Source organism: Triplophysa dalaica, chromosome 11 (assembly GCF_015846415.1).
Source record: "Triplophysa dalaica isolate WHDGS20190420 chromosome 11, ASM1584641v1, whole genome shotgun sequence".
NCBI classification, from domain to species: Eukaryota; Metazoa; Chordata; class Actinopteri; order Cypriniformes; family Nemacheilidae; genus Triplophysa; species Triplophysa dalaica.
The window spans coordinates 10,348,627-10,366,308 of NC_079552.1; positions in this window are offsets into that span (position 1 = coordinate 10,348,627).

Below are 17,682 nucleotides of genomic sequence, written 5' to 3' on the forward strand. Positions count from 1 at the left end.
ATACTTGCAGCGTAGCAGTTCTTTCCGCCAAGACCAAATACCTTTATATGTCATGTACATTACCATGTTAAACCCTCCGAGAGTTATCATGACAGAAATATAATTAAATCTTGAAAAGATTTTGATTTGGTTATAAACGTTCTATTGATGGTGTTTTTTCAGACGCTTGTGTAGTGTTAAAAAAATCGAAACAGGAGGTTCTTCCAGCCAACCATTGGACTATACAGGATGAAAGCATGATGCATGCAAATAAGAAGTGGTCAATGTGCGACCGCATTGATGCCCTATAGTCTCCTCTGCCTCAAGCACAGAAATAACTGTGTTTCATGCAAAAACAGGTTTGGGTTCAGCTTTTTTATTTGCATGATCATATGCAAATGTACTAATTAGCACATTGTCTGGTTTGCTTAAATAGTCAGCGTTTAAAGAGGGTGTTTATTCTACTCAGGGTCTGGATACTGGCAGACAGACAACTCAACTGCCAATAGACATTAAAGACCTTTTTCACTATTATAGAGAAGCATTAAAACATTTCCTCTTAACTTGTTTAGACATCAGTATAGCAACAATGCTATGCAGTAAATGCTGATTTAATTACAATCTCTTAAAGTGTTGTTTTTTCTTTTGTAGTAAAATTCACATGTCAATATTTCTTCATTCAGACAGGCGAGGTATTAAACAGACATGTTTAAACCGAACAAACACAAAAGAAGTAAGCACATTTTTTAAGGACAAAGGATCAAAATGATAATATTTCAACGCTCATTTGTCAGATATCAGAGGTGATTGGTTGATTAGACTTCTCACCCCACTGAGGATCTCTTTTAATAGCTTCATAATGCTGTCATAGATGAAGATGAATAAAATTCAACCAATTAGAATTCTAATAAGACTAATTAAGAATCGAAAAAAAGAAAGGAAAAGAGAGGAAAAGTGGAGGGTTATCAGAAGTATAGGCGATGACAATCTCCATAGTTAACATTTTCTCTTATTTAGGGGCCTGCGCTTTCTCAGAATTTATGCATGTCTTTGAGGCATCACAACACGTCTCATCAACAACCCCCCAAAACTGGTAGCTGAGGGCAGAGTATTTTCTTATAAATAAATATCCATGTTAATTTTCTAAAAATCAATGCACACCAAACTGCTTCAGGTTGAAATTTTGTAAATTGTAAGTCAGTGTCAAAAACACACAAGATCAGTCAAACATATGCAAATATAAGCTACTCATTGCGGAACTGTAAAACATGCATCACAGTCACCGCCAGGAGTGGGTGCGAGTATCACTGCCATGCCGTTTAAGCATCAATTCATCAATAATTTGCAGAAACGTTTTTAGTGTGAGGCAGGTTTCCAGTGCTGAGACTTTTCAGCGCAATGCCTCGGGTCATTCCAGAAATTTCACTTAAGAAACCCTGAATACAGACTCAACACCATATGGCTGGCACACAGTGAAGTCTCTCTATCCATGTGTATATCTGTGTAGAGCATGTAGGCTTGTTTTTTTTACCTGACATCCCAGTGCTCTCAGCCAGGGCCTGTCACAGTTTGAGAGACGGCAGCGAAAGCAAAAGCGAACAAAAAGGACAGCAGGTAGCAAACCATCCCCTGCAAGCGGAGCTGAAGCCACCGGGTCGCTTTGCTGGTGTTGCTGCCATATGGTAACCTCAGGCAAAGCAGGCTTTCTGTTTACCTGCTCGATGCAGGGTCATGTCAGCTTAATTTCTGCTTAACCGCGACATGCTTCTGGTGCCAAGCTGTCCGCATCATCCACCACAAGAGTCTCAACCCTCCGGAGCAAAGGATTGTGGGTGAATGGGGGCACATGGATGGGTGCATGGATTGCTCCATTTTCCAGCATGTTTTTTGGGGGTTTTCATTATAAGGTGACAAGTCTCTGAATACACTATATATTCCTCAATACCAAGCTCAGAAACAGTTTGTGTAAAAAGCACAAAAACAAGTTGAGATGCTGTAGCCAGTAAATGTGTTTTCTTTTACTGTCCTCCTCTGTCAGCCAGTAACATCTGCTAGACTTCTGATATGAGGAGACAAGTGCATTCTTTTCTGTTTATTCGAGTTGTAGTTTATAGCATAGAAGCAAATGAGACGCATACCTCTTAGAACCCATATGTTTTAGTTAATATTATTGATATATTATGAAGTAAATACATTGGTTTCGGATACAGCAAATAGATATATTATCAGAAGTCTTTTTATTGTTCTTGAAGTAATAATCTGTCGTCAAATCAGCGATTTTTTATGTTATTTGCAGCCACAGAAGCACAGCTGAGTGGGCCATCACTAAAAACTGGCTCGCTCAGATCATTTCATGTTTAAAGGTCCAATATGTTATTTTTTTGATCATCTATTGATATAAATAGCAATATAATATACATATCTATGTCTTCAGAGGTGTATAAAGACCTTACATCATGAAGCCTTAGGTTTTTATTAATTTAGAATGAGCTATTTCTAAGAGTTGTGACGAGATCTCGTGGCATGATTCAACTAGTCTCGTGAGAACACAATATCCACACGCAATTGGCATGATGGAGTGCTGGCCTCGAAATTCGGACCATTTTAGTCACAAACAGTATGCTCCCTAAATTAAACCTGTGCGACCTCAAAATATAATTGAAAGCATTTGTGTGAGTGCACATTTTGTTATGGTGCGACCTGTTGTAATACCTGTACAGAACACGCTAATAACTGCACAAAGTTGGTTGCTGTGCGGTGAATGGCCCGACCATACATGCACAATGAGATTTTCCATCTCAATGTGGTTTTCCATGATTTTTCTATCACAGTATAGCAATTGCAAGTTCATATTGCGTTATTTTAAATACATTCATAGGCAAACCTCTACATAAACAGATCATCTGTCTCTTAAATATCAGTGGAGGAAGGAGGATTGACAGTGTGCCACCTCTGCTAACACAAGCATATAGAGAAAAAAAACACAGCTTTACTGAAGCTACGCCTGTTAAGAAAACAAAGCATCACTTTTGTGCAATTACTGCCCGTCAGTTGAGTTTGTGACGAAACATTTTGCAGTGTTTACATGTTGCTTATAACTGCATAATATAATTCATTAAAATAGAAGTTTATTTTGTTTCATGAAGTACAAGTAGATTTTAAAATGCATACATTTTGTGTTTTTAAGGTGAATAAAATATTTTTCATTAAGATCTATTTTCTTTCCTCGTGAATCGTGTCTCGTCTCGTATCATGGGGTAAGTGTCTCGTCACACCACTACTATTTTATCTAAATACACCGCATGGGTGTTGCATGGATTTTGCCCTGTTGTTTCCACAGTAGCCCTAAATGGACAAACTGCTCTACAGAGCGTGTTTCCTAAATACGTTATTTCCATCGGCAAAGAAGTAATGTGTGATGAACAGGGCCGGTGCATACATATAGGCGAACTAGGCAGCCGCGTATAGGGCAGCATCAATTAGTCTACGTGTACAGTAGGTTTATAAATGAATAAAACTATCAGGCTGTGAATGCAAAAGACAACGACTTTGTTTCTCTAGCAAGCGCTAGAGAAATAAAGACGCTATTTTTTTATATTCATCCCGTGAAGGACAAATTTTGTTCACATTCATCTTAATAATGTTACCTATTGTGAGTGTGAGGAGGGGGCAGAATGATTGTGTTTTGCCTAGAGCGGCAGCTGAGCTTGCACCGGCCCTTGTGAAGACATCTTAGTCCTGTGTCAGCCACCACAGAGCTTCACAAGGGAGCAGCGGAGTGAGCTGTTGGTTAAAATTTTCAACCTCACTGCTAGATGCCGCTAAATTTCATACACTGGACCTTTAATGTACTTCCAGGTTTATTTAGTTAAGAGTTGATATTAATGCTGTATGAGCACGGAAGTCGCTTGACCCCAAAACAGCATTCAATATTCTACTTGACAAAGTTACTTCCAATGAGCTTCTTATTGAACCATGCCATGCGTGTTATTTTTATTCATGTGAAAAGGCCTTAATTATGTCCAGTCTAGCTTCAAGGGTCACTGTGAATGCTGTCAAACTGTTTGTGTCTGTGCATATGCCTGTTTGGACATATCTGCCAAATGTCACATCAGTGAAGCCTTCGGAGGATGAAAAGCCTCCTTATTGGGTCACACACAATCACAAGTGACCTTTCTTCCCTCTCTGATGCCCATGGCTCAACATAACAACATCAGCTTCCATCAGTCAGTATAGTGGTGTGAAAAATCCAATGGCATGTGACGTGGCATCATCTCATCATTAGACCGGTTCAGGCGTCAGTCAGCTGCACTCAGGATGGCAGGAGGCTGTGCCACCTTGCCCATTTTATCTTCCCAAAAGGGATATTTGCCATATGGCATTTGGAATGAAGTGAAATCCTGTTGGCGAAGTGTTTTGGGGACAGCAACTAATGCATGTTATTTTGATTTTAGCATTAATAATAAAACCTTTATGTCGATCCGCTTGTTAAGCCTGACGTCTCGTGCCACCATATATGGAAAGTCAAATACTGTTTCCGGGTCCAAATGCTCAATAACCAGAAAACAACCAGAAAAAGGTAAATTTACGCTTATGGTGAGCTATAAAACTATTGGATAACCACGATCGTAACCATTAACTTCATAACGAAATCCCACATGGCCACTCAGCGATTTATTTTTCATAATTTATTTGAATATTAATGTCGGAGATTCCGTGAGCCTGGTGACTATAGTTTATACTTTGAGTACATTAACATTATTCATTTAGCAGACGCTATCCAAAGTGACTTACAGATGAGGGGAACAATGGTGGACAATAAAAAAGCATAAGTGCAATAAAAGAAAACTGGTCTCATATAGCCAACAACAGTACATTTTTTTTGGGAGTAGAAAAGAGATAGAAGTCAGGACTGATCGATTCTGGTGTTGACGGAAGAGGTGTGTTTTCAGACGTTTCTTAAAGATGGCTACAGAATCTGCTGATCTTGTAGCAGCAGGCAAATCATTCCATAAATGTGGAACCGATCCCGAGAAGGAACGTGAGAGAGATTTTTTACCTTTTTGAGATGGCACCACAAGACGTCGTTCGTTAGTCGGCACCGATTTGGGGGTGCCAAATCAGTGGTGGTCTTGTAGGCCAGGAGCAGAGTCTTGAATTTGATTCGTGCGACTGAAGGGAACCAATGTTATTTAATAAAAAGAGGAATGACGTGTGCTGTCTTCGGTTCATTGAAGACCACTCTTGCCGCTGCAGTCTGGATCGTCTGAAGAGGTTTGGTTGTGCAAGCTGGAAGTCCAGCCAGTAGCGCATTGCAGTAGTCCAGCCTGGACAGAACAAGAGCCTGGACTGGGACTCGCAAGAGAAATACATGATTCGTTTAAATATGCAATATGAGTAAAAAGTGCTCATAAACAGCTTTTTAAGCTGTTCTAACAGGAACCGATTATCAGATTTAATAATCATACAGAGTTAGTTCCAATATGGCGGACGACCTATGTATAGCGGCCCCATAGAAACAGATGCTAATGCAGCATCTAGTTATTTATATCTAGGATATTGACTGGTTTGATGTGACATCATGCTGACATGTGCCAAAAAATTATCCTTTGAATTTAGACATTGATTTGTATTCTTGTAAAAGAATTAAGACACTTACTGACCTAAATGCTCCTTTTATTAAAATCTCCCTTCTTTTTTTAGAAATCTAGCAATGCGCCGTTTGCTTATAAATGGTTATTAATTGGGATCATTTCCATAATTGGATGAGGAGCTAGTGACATCAGGCAACATACAGTACAAGTTGTAGGTGCTGAAATGTCTTCTGCATGCAGCGGCAGTAACAGGTGTCTGCATGTGCCCACTGGCATCTTGCCACGCCACCCGCCATCTTGGCTTCTGCCGCCACTGAGCCTCCTGTCTGTAATGGCTGGCTCTCAGCACCTCTAATTGGTTTACTAATCTCTACAAAGTGGCCTGACAGAATTCAGCTGGCTGTTTGTGCAACGAGTTGGGTGCTTTGTGCACTTCCGGTATGTACCTCGTGCTACGTTTTAAACATCCTTTTTGATCCTGTAATGTTGTGTAAGAACGAATTGTATTTGACAGAGGTATCTCGTACAGAAGGCTCTGGTCTCGCCATGTGCGAGAAGAAGATATGGTCAGAGGCCAAGCAATGTTCAATCTTGTGGCTCGTGTGTGAGCGTGTGGGCTTGTGCGCTCTGAGTGAAAGGTTGAGAGACCGTGTCCCTTTAACGTCAGAAACGACAGCCTGACATCCACCCTCCCACCCTTTTTCCATTTCAGATGCAAAGCCGGCAAGCGACACATGCATATAGTCACAGCAGCAATCTCATCTATGTCCAATCTGTCATGGCACTGCTTTTCATTATTCTTATTTGGAGATAGGGAGTCATTTTTTATAGCCACTTGAGCTGCAGAGCGCGGCCGGCCGCTCTCTGGTCAGGCAGACGTGTCACTTTCCCTGCATGAAACTAGGTCAAGGCGAGGGAGAGATAGAGAGAACGCGAGGAACGAGATGGAAAAGGGCTCACGGCATTTCTGTGAGGCAAATGAACTGATGAAATTATTGAAATTCGGCCTTGCTATATGAGGGGGAAGGGAGCAAGCGGTGGTCAGTCTTATTCCTTAACCACAACCAGTCTATTTTTCGCTCTCTTCCTTCACCTCTCATATACAGTCACACACACACGCAGTGTGGGCTGATGTGTATGCATAATCAGAATCTTTACCATGTAAAATGTGAAACATGCTGAAATCTAGACTCAAGAGTGTGTCGCAGAATGGAGAGAGAGAGTCCTCGGTAATGGCCGTCACCTCTGCCGGGTGATCAAGTCGCTGTTTTTCACACTGGAATGATGTCGTCTTGGCTGTGGCATGCATTTAACATACATATATCATCTGCATAAACACTCTCCGATATTCAGCCAGCCACTGCGGAGGTGGCCTTGTGCGTGTGTGTGTACTGCATCCAGATGTCATTGTCAGGAGGCGGCGGGGTGGGTTTAAGGTGACCTGTTTTAAATATAGACAGTGTCATGACAAGATGCCGCACTCGACTTATAAAGCACATTTGCATAACATCCTTGTGTTTTTTACACTCCCATGTACACGAAGGACAAATATGCTCTCCGTTCTCCTTATGGGGGTCACAGGAAACACATTTTTGATGTCAAGAATAAGAAAGTTCATTAATATTAGTGATCATTTTATTACAGTGTGCTTTTCAAATTAAATTTAGCCTCGAATTAAATTCAATCCATGAGTGCCGAGGCTCCCACAATTTTGAACAATGTAAGATCTTTCATGACTGCCGTTTATTCATGATATCTGAATTTCTTTATTTAGAGTTGATCTACACATTTATATGTAAAGCTGTAAACCTTTACATTCACAATAGAAATATATTTGTGGCTTTTCTATTACTCTTTAAAGGGACAGTTCTGTCGACACATACTCACCCTCGAGTTGTCTGTATCCATTTCTTTGTTCTGACAAATACAGAGAAAGATATTTGGTAGATTTCTTGTAACCAAACAGTTCTTGGACCCGATTGGCTACCATAGAAGGAAAATGAAAGTGGTAGTCAAAGGTGCCCCAGAACTGTTTCCTTCCCTTCTTTCATCAAATAAATATTTCTCAAATTTATTTAATTTTTTGTTCAACAGAATATATAAATAGATATTTTGTTTCCTTCTGTAGTAGTCAATGGTGGCCAAGAACTGTTTGGTCACAAGCATTCTTCCAAATATCCAAATATCTTTTATACAGATTTGGAACAACTTTAGGGTTACTTAATGATGACAGAATTTACATTTTTGGGTGAACAGTTGCTTATTTAAGTAAAATCTCCAGATTAAGTTTTCTGCGATACAGAAATAGTGTTGCGTACCAGCCACAGAGGCCTTACTGTATGTTTGGAGCATTGAAATGTGCTGTTCTTTTCTGTTTGCTTCTACTGTAGCTCCATGCACCACCCAATCCACCATTCATGCCATGCACTTTACAACAGTTTGTTCTGACATCCAGGATTTTCTCGTTATGTAGAAGATATAAATGTATCCATGGATTTTGTATACAGGCCGTATTACATCAGACTGCTTCATACAGAGAGCTGATCCAATGCAAACTGAACTTAGAGAAAGAAAGTGTGCTTATGTAAAAGTCACGGTACAGTTTCTGCGTTTAACTCTTTGGCTTGGCTTCAAGTATTTTCAAATGCTGATAGACATTTCAGGGGTCTGCACTGTCATTATGGATCTGCGTGTCAGATTCTTTTTCGTTTTTATTCATGTTTGACACTTTAAAATAATACATTCAAAGACTTATGTTGGTAAGATCATGTACTGTACCTCTAAGGTGGTCAAGTACACTAACAGGGAACTGGTGAACTGGTCTGTAACCCCATAGCTCCGCTCCAGAGATCACAAATTGCACGCTTCTAGCTCTGACAGCCAACCAAATTCTATAGAGATCTCACCATCATAAGAGCTGTTAACAATAAGTGTAAACTTGACTGTTTCCTGAATCAGATTATGGCAAACCTGACATATAAGAGGCTCATTTCATTGCAAATCACATTCGGATATATATTCACTTTTCTCTAGCTTTCCTGCAAATGTAAAACATGGCTGAATCTCATTTGCGGTCTAAATTCAATTTGACAGCTTGATTAAAATGCTAGCATTATATCATGCATAAAAACATATCAGCTTTCCATTAGTGAACTGTAGACAGAAAGTCAGGGTGTTCGAAACACTTATCTCTTTTATAAATGTGTATACTCAATTTTATATACATCATCTTGACCTCAATTCCATTAACTCGTAAACAAAAGATACAAAGTAGTGAGAGATCAGCCTTGTTAGCCCAATCTGAAGGTGAAGTTTCATGCGCGGAAGAGTCAAAGTCGACTATTTACTGCATGCACACAAATGTTTTATAGTGAATTATTTATGAAAATTCATTGTGGCCCTTCTTGTACTGACATGCATGTACTGTGTTTGACCGGGAAAGATGAGTAACTTGCGTACCAACTTTTACCTCGGTCTACAAAATGGTTATAAGTTGATATTGGATGTCTAATTTCTTTTTCTCATTTCTTGTAGAAAATATCAGTAATAAACTCACAATGTTTCATCTTTATGGTTTTTCTATAGACTATTTCTTAATGTTAGAATGGAATAGTTTAAGTAATATAAATTTGGACTCTTTGCATAATCTTTTTATGACGGTCAATCCTGTTGTAGCCCTTTTAATATATTGCAAAATCTCTCTCTCTCTCTCTCTTTAGGTACTCATTTTTGCTCACCGCCCTTAAAAGGAGATCTACCCATGACCAGTAGCCATAAACGGACACGGCCCCTCTAGCGCTTCTCTCTTGCCCATTGCATCCCTCTTTTCTTCTTCCTCGTCCATCCCTCCCATCCTCCCTCCTTTCCCTGGTCTGTCATCAATCTCTCTAAAATGACAGCCGACAGATGTTAGCCTTTGCAAAGATCAAATCCATGGCTGGAGGGCTGCTCACTGTGGAGAACGGTAGCAACTGAGACGCAGGGCCACAGCGATGGCACCAGCGCGCACACACACATGCTCATCGCCACCCGGCCTCTTCATCCGTCTGTGCCTTGATTGCCCTCACACACACACACCTCACCAGAACTGATGCTTAAATGTGTTGTGACATGAGGGCAGGGTGGCACAGAGGCAGGGCTGTCAGGATGGGCAGCTGGAGGGGACAGTCATCTTAACTAAGCTGTGTTGAACTTCAGGAACAAAGCGATATTTATTTTTTTGTGCCATTTTATTACAGTCTGTCTCCACTAAACTCAAAATTCTCAGATTGAATGCAGTTTTGTAAGGTTGTGAAAAGCAGAGCCAGGAAATATGTGTATGAATCTATACATGTTGTGTCTGTATGTTTACACGTTGTGTGTGTTTACGCTCCTGTTGTAGACATTAGGTGGGTTTTTGTTGGTGTGTTGGTACAGTGTACCTGTCTTGGTGCAGTTAGCTGCAGGCTAGTTTGAGTGTTTATACGACAGCAGGTTTTGGTCATGTATCTCATTTGAGCATTGATGACTCAGATGGGTCAGAGACAGGACCAGTGATGACCGCATCCCCTCTGGGCCACCGGCCTTCAGCTCAGACCACATCAACAACAAATCTGTGTGTTTGCTTGAGATATTTTGGAGGCAATAAAGAACCTATAACATCTGAAGAACCTTTCCATTTCAAAAATGGTTCTTCTATGGCATCGCTGTAAAGAACCTTTTAAGCACCTTTATTTTTAAGAGTCCCTGTTTGGTTATAATATAACGATTTATTTTATATTTAATTTATTTTAATTCATATTTACATTTTATTGTATATTAATTTTATTAAAATAATAGTTATTATAGTTTTGATTTTAGTTTTGTTTATTATAAAAAAAATGTGAAAAAAATGTAATTTCATTTGATTTCTGAGGCAGCATTTTAATCTTTTTTTTTGTTTATTTTGTTTCCAAAAAAATTTGGCTAATATTTTACATTTAGTCATTTAGCAGATGCTTTTATCCAAAACGACTTACAGATGGGCTAAACAATGGAAGCAACTGGGTCAAACATTAGGACTATAAAAAGCATAAGTGCAATAAAAACGTGTCTCACAAAGCCTACTACGGTGTACAGAGTCAAGTTTAGTTTATCTAAGCTTAAATAGGCATGCTTCTATTTTTTTCTTTTTTTATTTGATTTCAATAAACAAAAACGCTTTTAAAATTAAAATTGTAGTACTAAAATCACCTTAAAAACTACTCAACAGTTATAGATTCTTTGCAGAGGTTTATTGGAAGTAAGGTTTGGGACATATAACTTTTATTTTGTTGCCTCTGAAACGTTCTGTAGGAAGCGTGAGAAATTTATGGCAGTGTTTTTTAAACAAGAAGTTAATAGTAAGTCACTTAGTCAGCTAGATAAACAGCAAGGAAATCTTGACACTTTAAAGTCTTCATTAAGCTATACTTGTATGACAGTCAATGGGAGGGTTTGACTCTGTCGTAGTAAATGGTGAGTTTGATTCATGTATTTTTATGACCTGAAACAATATCAATGACAGTTTGATAGACATGACTGCTGCTTTCCAAATGACTACAGAGGACAGGCTGCTATCAAATAATAACAATGTATTCGACATCCAATGGAAGCTCTTGAGAAGAAGCAATGTGAGTGTATACAACAGGTTTAGGATAGGATTAAAAAGAAACACTGTCCACTTACAAAGGGGTTTGGTTTGGTTATAACACACTGTTCTGTTGTTCCACAAAGATCCTAGCGCAGATATCAAACATCATCAGAGATCATTTTTCTCAATGATTCCCAAAAAGTGGTACCAGTACGCAAGAGGGCAGCTTAGGAAGTTCCAATTGGTATTTGAAAAGATTTTGCTATGCTAAACCTTTTCTTAAACTTACCATACAATATTACAGGCCTTCAAGAAATGACCTCCAAAATGTATACGTTAACCATGAGTAATAAAAATAAACTAAAAACAATGTGCCATTCTTGCATTCACACACACAGCGTGCATTTCCCCTTTTCCTGAAGCTGGACAGGTTTGAACAGGACATGTCCAGGTCCAGGAATGTTGAATCCTCTGCCTCACACCGATATGGGTGTTATACCTAAACATACACTAAACATATACAGTAAATTACTGTACAACAGCAGGTCTGTGTTAAGGCTTCACACTGAGTGAGATACTGCTGTGTGAAAGAGATTCAGATCTGTACAGAACGTCCTTAGGTTACTACACTGTAAACCCGGATAAGTTGGCAACACTCAAACATTTTTAATTTTTAGAGGTTCTTGGTTTAAATTAGCATAACTTTCAAATGTTGATAACTGTTAAGTTAAAGTATTTACCAAATCTAAGCAAGTGTGACTTCAATATTTAATTTATCTTTTTTATGAATTGAAGTAGACAGAACTTAAACGACTACACCAGAATTGCTTTTTTAAGTTTACTAAACTAAATTCTTACAGTTTATTTATTTTACAAATTTATTAGTCTTAATATGCATAAATCAAACATCTTGACTTATGCAACCCAAAATGAACAAGAAGAGACTGATCTCAGAACTGGGATTAGCACAGTTACTGCTCACTGGTAACATAACACATGCTAGGGGTCAAATGTGGCTTTGCAGAGTCTAAGCACATATACCACTCTTCTAAACAATGGAAACCACAAAGCTGAAAAATATATCAAACTCTTCTAATATCTAAGATAAGTGAAGTCTTTAACTTTACTAAAAACATATCAAATATAGTTTGCAGCATTAGTTAATGTTCCTATGTAACAGCCAGTACTGTACAGTATATTGCATATGATTTGTGTCAATAAATAGGTTTACAATGCATTTATGATGCTTTTTCTGCTTAGTTCAGCGTGATACGCTTGACAAAAATAAGCGTAACATCGAAATTCTTCTTGTACAATGCTTCTGCTTTACTTAAGTGTCACATAGGTGTGCGTTGCTCGTGTGGGCAATGGGAATTTTGTAAGCTGTTTATATAGATACTTTGAATAAATACGCAATGCTCACTTAATAGGTTACATATTGAAGAGAGTAAAATTGTCAAGGGCGATACTAAATGTTAGGAGTAAAAGATTTAGGAACATAACCTATTTGGCAAAATCACAGTGACCAGGGAGGACATTCTGTGTGCAGGCGCTGGAGTGTCTGGGCCATAGTCAGGGTGGGCTGTGGGTATGATGACAAGGGCTGGCTTCACTTCAGCAGGGGGGCAAAAGACAAGAGGGGCAATTCTTCCCAGCAGATGTCACTAAGAAGCAAGTGTTGTTGTGTCTACAGCCCAGGGCAGTAGAGGCAGGCGGACCCACATGCTGCTGATAAACACAGATAACTTTAGATGGTAGAAGTAACTAAACTTGCTAACCCAATGCCTTTCAAATGCACGCAACCCCCAGAGCAAACCAAATCGAACACAACCTTTCAGGACCAACGCTGACATTTCCCAGATTCACACTAACTACAAGACGTCCTTTATAGCCTATGACACACGGCACCTGCATATGTTGAGTTTGGACATGATTCATTCTTTTTTGTTTATGGGTCAATGACGTGATGCTCATTTTTTGTGACCCTGTGATTTAAATGCATATAAAGGGGTTAACATTTCCAAATAAGTTCTTTTGTGGACCAAGACTGAAATTCACTTTTTAAATGGGTCAGATGACAGGGCTAAAACGAATATTATCATTTGTTTTAGATGTAATGCAATGTGTATACACGATTTAAGCTTCAACAATGCTGTATTTTCCACATACTGTGCATGTTTGTATCTCCTTTTCCACCGCCTCTCTGAAACACGTGGATGTTTTACAAAGTTCATCGCTCTGAAAAGCGAGGTGTGCTATCATTGGCCAGTTAACCAGTGAGTAGTGATTGGTCGAATACTGCAGGCGTGTGACGGAAATGTAACTCCTCTTACCATATTTTGAACATCAGGTTCCAAAGCAATTGTACTGACAGGTACACGCATTTTACTTGTGTATACATTTTGGTCGTCTTGTTCAAATCATACCACGAACTGATGTAGATTTGTGGGGGTGTGGTTACACAAGGCGTTTCAGGCGGGATAGGTGAGCATTCGCTTTTAGATGGAATGCATCTTTTTTTCCGACTAATACATTTATGGGCAACTTATAACACACCAAAGACATAGAAAAACACATATTCGCGCTATATGACCCCTTTAATTCATTTTGAGAGAATAATTGGGGAATGATTGCAGAAATGTCATGTAACCGTAAAAATTTGATTCCAAAACATCATCTTGTTTTAAAAAATTGGAATTCTCACTAAAACAGTGTATAGATTGAAATAATCTTACATTTATCCTGTTTAATTGTAAATAAAAGTGGAACACTGTTGTTATAAATATTATGTTTAATTTGGGGAATCATGTAAGTAGAGTCAAAATCATGAAGTGTCAAAATGTAACCAACCAATGTGGGCAATTTTGTTAATATTGTTAATTTTATTATGAAGACATGTGACAGAAAATTAAATCACAGAGAAGATCCCTGGTGATGCTACCTGCTGCATGCAAAGGTTAGAAAACAGTTAGATCATTTTAAATTTTTAGGGTGTGGTGATATATTCTTAGGTATACATGTCAAATGGTATGACCCCAGGAATATATTGATATTTCATCTTTTTCCAAATATTAACTTTATATTAACTTAAAAATTATGTTTGAAATATAACAATCAATGCCCAATTTTTGACCATTGGTCTTGTATCACAGACTTTCTCTTAGGTGCCTACTTAGTCAAACATCACTAGTTCATGATGCTAATTAAAGACATAAATACACTAGTACATTTTAAAATATCTGATGCATGATTTTAAAACCAGTTTTTACTAGATGTTTGATTTTTTCATTTTGCCAACCCTGTTATGTCGCTGACCCTTACACATCTTTTTCTTTATTTCTGGTCTTGGCTTGTTGGTCTTTATTGACCCACATATGAAAGTCCTGGTGATCACGGGGAAGGTGAGGCCGAGTGCAGGAGAAGGAGGAGGAACACATGGGACTAAATATTGATTGAGCTCTGACATTGATTTAGCTCTGCTTGATTCACAATACCGGGCCACTGTATGCATATATAGATCCATACGTGTCCGTCCCAAAAGAGGAGTCTCTCCCCCTCTCACTGTTAGAGAGGAAGAGGAATAAGGGGAGCCCCCTTTAGCCTCTACTCTTTTGTTTACTGTTGTTCTTTTGTTTCTTTTCATCGTTAATCCTCAAGCTTTGGTCAGGGGATGTCATGTTGGTCTCTCTCACTTTCTCCGTCTCTTTTGCGTCCCACCCCACTTTTTCTCACCCATCTTTTTTCATTGCATGTAAAATGTTTTATGGCCGGGTTCATTGCTCATAAGACTTTTGTTTTATGTAAGTATCAACTTTTTCTTTTATAATCCCTAGCATAAATAAAAAGACTCGAACAAGACAATTGTTGACAAAATGAGAGTAGAGCGACAATATTTATTATTTGAGACATTCCTGAGATCTTGTCTGAGTCTCTTAAAGACAAACAACAGAGACAGTGAAAGTTTACAGAAACATGAAAATTCTGTCATCATTTACTCACTTTCTTGTCATTTCAAACAAGAAATGTCTTTCTTCTGCAAAACACAAACAAAGATAATTTGAAGAATGTTGGTAATGGAACAATGGTGATACCCATTGACTTGCATTGGTTTTGTGTCTATACTATATAAGTGAGTACCACTGTTGTTCGGTCACCAACATTCTTCAAAACATCATCTTTTGTGTTCTGCAAAAGAAAGAAAGTCATACAAGTTTGAAATGACAAGAGCGCAAATTAATGTTGACAGAATTGTCATTTTGGGGTGAACTATCCCTTTATTATCTCAATTTCCTCTACGTTCAATTTCATTATCCAATCTTACTGAGAGCTCATCATTATTGACCTTGTCACTCTAAAATGTAACAAATATGTAGACAACAAGTCAGCTTCACTAATCCACTAGTCAATTGGTAAACACGTTGACCATCGTGACCCATCCCTGCTTTAGTATTTCCGTCCTACCACTAAGACATCAGATGATCCTATCTCCCTCTCTGTCTCAGGCTGTTCATAAAAGCCTAAACCCAGTGAGTTTGGGGGTTGAGAGATTTGGGGAAGGAGGAGATGCAGGCGACAGGGAGGGGGGTGACTGCGGGTTAAGTTCAAGGGCAGAGGCTAGAAACACAGACTCATAAACAAGCCGAATGGTATGCGAGCAATAAAGACATAAAGGTTAGCATAGGGGCGCGCTGTACAATAAACAGCCCCCATTACCTGCTTTGTTTATACAGATAAAGAATCCACTGTAAAATCTCTGGATTGCGGATGTAATGCTCAACTTCTTCGAGGACAAGCAGCGAGGATGGGGGCTCGAGGGGTTTGGGGGGGATGGCTGTGGGGGGTTTATGAGGTGCTCTGAGAAACGCTGCGGAAAAAACACAAATCGTTACTAATGACATTTACAAGCGCACGAAAGCATTGTACACAGATGCTTCACATGCACTTTGTTATTTCTCTCTCGTCCCTTCATTTGAGCAAAGACGCAGAGTTGTTTTAATGGAGTTCTACATCACTTTTTAGTGGAGTAATGGAAGGGTAAGTGGGACTATTCTCTTTTTTTGTGGACCTGCAAATATGTCTCTACGTCGTTTTTCTCTGAAAGAACTGAAGAGCTGGCGAGGTCAAATAAACAAACACACACGAACCAACACCCAGGCACAACTCCTGGTATGATCGACAGGTCTAAAAAACAATAATCACACCACTTACAGGAATTTTAATGTGTTAATGTTATTTTTTTATTATTATTTCCAAATGCATAAATATAAACAAATAAATAATGAGTCATTATTTTTACATACGTTTTTATCCAATTTTCTTTTTCACGTAGGTTATCAAGACAGAACTCTGGAAAGAAGAAAGGACAGAATAAAGAGAAGATAAATAAAGAAAAGAAAGGAAGAAGGAAAGCAAATGAATGAAAGAAAAATATCTGTTAAGGACGTTAAAGTATTTCAGTTTTCATTCTTCCTTTTTCACTGTCAGTGTTGTAGTGTTGACAGTCGGCATGTGAACGCAGCTCCAAGGCCTCAATCACTCAACACAGAAGTCATTTATAACAGGAAGCATTTTCATCAAAACACCGATATTGCTTTCATACCAGCATGTTGTGATTTAAAACTAGGCAGAGCTTTGCCGGGTCAGGTCAGGTTTCTCCTGGCAGTGGAAGTTAATAAGTGTCCATTGTATACACTAATAAGGTGTCAGGGTTCATTTTAGCCTGCCGGAGTGCACGTCTACCCCCAGCTGCCCTCTCTGCACATATGGAGCCGCGCTATCAAGATGGTTGCCATGCCAGCCAGGGAGATTTGCATGTGTGTTATCTATTTAAATAAATTCTCAGGGTTTATAAGCGCTATAATGCATCTTGGCCGGGCTCAGCTCATTGCTAATTTATAGGCAGTCTACTGTGTCTGGGGCTGATGACACCATCTGAAGCATGTAGTCTAGACGACATTGAACCCACTGTCCGTGGGGTAATTGTTTTATGCAAATGAAAAAATCCAAGGGTGACATGTTCCTCGTGCATCCGTGTAATTTGATTGAGGTGTGCTAAGACTGCTGCCAGCCCGGTATGCCTTTACTTTATTATTATTGTTATTATGGTGATTATGATTGTGCGCAGGCTGGCGGGCAGAGGGTTGGGTTCTGCTGCTGGCTGGATAGCGAGCGAAAGATCTCGGAGCCCTCGGCTTGCATGTCGGAGCCGCCTTTGTGTAGCAGATAATGCACGCGGGCTCTTCATGCTATATTCATGGTTTGAAGAATTTTTCTATATTACATGGTTTTGTTTGTCTCGCCCGTGACAAACGTCAATGAAACATGCATAACAACACGCAGTGGTGATTTGGTGAAGTAAATTCAGTGTTAAGTTTTGGTTGATGTCTGCGGTAAAGTTAAAGAGGTCTTTCTGATTACAGTAAAAGTATAACATCATTTACTAGTCTTTTTTTGCCGACCTATACAAGAAACGTTCCAATGAGAATTGTGCAAAGTACAGTTGAACAAATTGAGTGGTGA